Here is a 3,811-nt window from a genome sequence, read left to right as displayed (position 1 = left end):
AGTGAATCAAAGGATTTTTGATTTTGACTATGGAAGGAAAAAAAAATGGATGCACTTTTTTTGAAAACATAGTTATAAAATATCTAGAAATTCTATCTCCAATGTTACTCTGGAAGTTGAACAATAGTCCAGCAACATGGAAATCAACGATTCCAAGCTAACATTCCACTGCTAGAGCCCGAGTTTTGAACAAACCCCGAGTATAGTGTGAAGTGAATGGAAGGATTTTTTATTTTAACTATGGAAGGAAAAAAAATTGGATGCTAGTTATAAAACATGTAGAAATGATATCTCCAATGTTATGAGGTTGGAGTTTTTTTGAAATGTGTTGGAGCTCCTGTGAGTGAGGAGGCGCTTGGGGCTGGTGGAACGGCTAGGAATCTGCGGGTGTGGAGGGTGACTGGATTGTGAATGCAGTGCATGGGGACCGTCACGGCTTGTTATTGTAATCAGGTCCGTCCAGGAAACCTTGGAAGACGATGAAGCATGTGCTTTCCAAATTCCCAGTACGCACACTCCTAAGAGGAGTGTGCTCGGAACGTGAGCTCGACGTGAGACGGTGAGCTTGCCTCACGCCTCACGACAAGGTGTTTCCTGCTTTCCTTCCGCCTTCATTTCTCACAAAACCTTCATATATTGCTCACTTCCTCCTCCCTCTCCTCACCTCGCTCCTTTGCCTCCTCTCCCCACGATCGATCTCCGCCAGCTCTAGCTAGCCTCATGACGAACCCTCACCTCTTCTTCATCCTCTCCCTCTCCCTCTCTTCCCTCTTCCTCCCCTCCTCCTCGTCCAGCGTCCCCCGCTTCCTCAACCCCCCCCTTAAGCTCCGCTTCTATCGCTCCACCTGCCCCCAGCTCGAGAAGATCGTGGAAGAGCGCGTTGCTTACTGGAGCTCCCTCGATGACACCACTCCTGCTCCCGTCTTGCGCCTCTTCTTCCATGATTGTTTCGTGCAAGGCTGCGATGCCTCTGTGCTCATCAACTCGACGACTAAATCCACAGCAGAGAAGGATGCTGCCATCAACTTTAGTATCGGAGACTTCTTTGTTTTGGATGACATTAAAGAACGATTAGAGGAGGAGTGTCCCGACACGGTCTCTTGTGCTGACACTGTTGCTCTCGCTGCTGTCTACGCCATTAAACAGGCATGATGTAGTTTCCTTTAAGTCCCAAGAAATCATAAAAACTTCAAAAATTTTCTGGGGGTGAGACGTCGATAGGAGAGGTGCATTTTACTATATATGGGCGCTGAGAAGACTTGCAGTTCGGATGTGTCTGGGTTCAGAAACAAGAGCTCGCGTGCAGAGTGGCGGAGAGAGAGAGAGAGAGTCATTCGAAGAAGAAACTTGCATTCTGAGCTTGCAGGTTTTTCCTCAAGTTTTGCGGTTATAATATAAGTAAATCTTCAAAAAACTCAGAAGTTTCGGGAATTTACCAACATGAAGATTTCAGGCTAATTCTAAAATCTGAAGTGGCATTTTACATAGCGAGCAAGAGATCAGCCCGGAAGGCCACCGCTAGCGCTGATTTGGTTCTTCTATTTTCTTTTCCATCTAGGCTGGAGGACCGTTGTACAAGATTGAATTGGGGCGGAGAGATTCTCTGACGTCCTACGCAGCCAGCTCCCAAACCTTCCTCCCTCCTTTCAACTTGACTGTGGATGGATTGCTCGAAAACTTTGCCCAGGTCGGGCTGGACGAGACTGACCTCGTTGCACTTTCTGGTAAGCTTTCAACATCGTATGCGAGAGCTTTTGTGCACAAATGCCTGCTGATTTCGGTTTCTCGAAATTTTTTGGACGAGTGCAAGATTTGCTATCACTAGTTTACGGCATGCAAAACGATTGACTTTGATGATGCAGGAGCACACACGATCGGACAGGGTCACTGCTCCAGCATTGCCAACCGCCTCTATCCCAAGGTAGACAAAACATATCACAAGGGCTACGGCCAGCAGCTGCTCGCCAACTGCACCCTCAATGGTGCGCTCAAGGCGCCCAATTTCGACCCAAATACACAGTTCTTCCAGGATCCCATCACTCCAGTGTTGTTTGACAATCAGTACTTCAAGGACCTGATCGAAGGATACGGGGCATTCACGTCTGATGTCTCTCTATTTGAGGATCCACGCACGCGGCCACTGGTGAAGAAATTCGCAGCCGATCAAAAAGCCTTCTTCCACCAATTTGGCATCTCCTTGAGAAAGATGGGCAAGATCGGGGTCCTCTCCGGAACACAGGGCCAGATCCGCAAGCAATGCTGGGTGAGGAACTCGGACAACGCAGATTTTTCCTTCAATCCAGTGTCTCTCAACTTCATCGATCATTGAACGGAAGGGCGCTAGTTCTTCTTCTTACTGGACAGATTCTATTGTATTGTTGCCATAAACCTGGGGAATGTTGGCACAGCCAAACAAGTCTCCTCTGTACTCGCGAGCGGAATTGTATGCTATGATTCTGAGTGCAAATACAAGATTGACGATTGACGAGGCGGAGCTTGCAGAAGTGGGTACCGTTACATTACGATCTGTTCCTGACTATTTTCTGATTTCTATAGTAACGGATCATATCTGCTTGCCTACGGATTCTTTGGAAAGATTTATCAGTCACACGGAATTTTTGACAAGGATCTATATAAAAAATGTAATGTAACTAGGGAATTGGAGGACTCACGGAATTGGAGGGATTTCTGTAGTTAAATGAGAGTTATTCCTTCCTTTGAACTAGGAAATTCCATTACCTATATCCCCATGGAAGTTCACCTAGGGAATACTAGCCTTGTATCTAGAGAATTGAAAACAATCTCAGGAGTAGCATGACCCATCTACCACTCATTAGAGACCCTCTCTGCTGGGTCTCAGGGTGGGATCTTAAAACGTCTTTAATTTCAAGAAATAAAATTTCAAGTTTCAACATCCCTCTGTAGTGGCATCGCTTGGCTTGGCTCTATCCTTAGTCAACTCAACGATTCGACTCGATGAGCAACCATTGAGAGGCAAAGCATTCACACAAAAATTCCCCCCCTCCCCTATTCCGTAGTGGCATCGCTTGGCTTCACCCTATGCTTAGTCTATTCAACGATTCGACTAGATGACCAACCATCGAGAGTCAAAGCATCCACACAAAAAAACCCCCCCTCCCCTATATATGTGTGTGTGTGTGTTTATGTATGTATGTATGTTAGGGATGCACGGATCATGCTTGGGGACATCCCATCCATGTTCCAGATTGGAGCACGACGACTGACAAGGTTACCATGACCCTTGTGTGTGTGTGTGTGTGTGTGTGTGTGAGAGAGAGAGAGAGAGAGAGAGAGAGAGAGAGAGAGAGTGTCTATGAATGGGTCTTCACCTTCTCCTTTTGGCCTGGGTGGTAAATTGGAAATCCATGCCATAAAAAATGCCCATTAATTGAAACATGAATGTCATACAAATATGGAAAGCCCATCTATCTATAATGTCCTATAACTAAGATTGAGTGTGTTACCATATTTTTATAAGTGTCTTAGTAGAAATTAAGAAGTCAAAAGCATATGCAAATAACATACCACATACAGAGCTTTGCTAAAACACTACCAAACCAATCACAAAAGCAAGTAGTGACAAAGTAGCACTAAAGCATTCTCATAGCACTGAAATCACATGTAAAGCACTCCTCAAATACAAAGTAGTGGACAAGCAGCCACAAATCAATGTCAAAGCACTTTCAAAGTAGTCATAAAGCACGTACAGAGAACTTGTAAATTTCATGCAAAGCACATTACAACTAGAAAGCAGTGGAAAAGCACTCATAAAGCAGTTAAGAAAAGGACA

General features: G+C 45.3%; 1 pseudogene across 1 annotated transcript; it reads left to right on the top strand.

Annotated features, from left to right (window-relative positions):
• The first annotated feature begins 720 nt into the window (after positions 1-720).
• LOC147889657 (peroxidase 63 pseudogene) lies at positions 721-2,379 on the top strand (annotated as a pseudogene). The gene is made up of 3 exons (XR_015542865.1): positions 721-1,146; positions 1,559-1,724; positions 1,863-2,379. The product of XR_015542865.1 is annotated as a peroxidase 63 pseudogene (transcript).
• The last annotated feature ends 1,432 nt before the right edge of the window (positions 2,380-3,811 follow it).

Source organism: Dipteris shenzhenensis, chromosome 20 (assembly GCF_047967505.1).
Source record: "Dipteris shenzhenensis isolate YYH24624 ecotype China chromosome 20, Dip_SZ_1.0, whole genome shotgun sequence".
Taxonomy (NCBI): Eukaryota; Viridiplantae; Streptophyta; class Polypodiopsida; order Gleicheniales; family Dipteridaceae; genus Dipteris; species Dipteris shenzhenensis.
The sequence above is the reverse complement of the archived record's forward strand: the minus strand, read 5'-3'. Positions and strand labels throughout refer to the sequence as shown.